The sequence below is a fragment of the Mastomys coucha genome, unplaced genomic scaffold, assembly GCF_008632895.1.
Source record: "Mastomys coucha isolate ucsf_1 unplaced genomic scaffold, UCSF_Mcou_1 pScaffold5, whole genome shotgun sequence".
NCBI lineage: Eukaryota > Metazoa > Chordata > Mammalia > Rodentia > Muridae > Mastomys > Mastomys coucha.
Window position 1 is genome coordinate 93,962,113 of NW_022196911.1, and position 264 is coordinate 93,962,376.

Below are 264 nucleotides of genomic sequence, written 5' to 3' on the forward strand. Positions count from 1 at the left end.
AAAAAAAAAAAAAAAAAAAAAAAAGATCATGACACAAAGACAAAATAAGTAGGTCCTATAGAAATCTTTGACATTTCAGAGGAGTGGGACTCACACCAGGAAGGACCCTGAGAGGGAAGGGGATTCCACGTGGCGACTTAGGCCCCAAAAACTGTGGTCCTGGAGTCTAAGAGGGAGTAGAAAAGCGAGCCGGTGGCGGTGGAGGTGCTTGGAACCCTGCAGTCTGAAGGACTGCGTCTGTCTGGAATGTTCTCTCCTTCCATT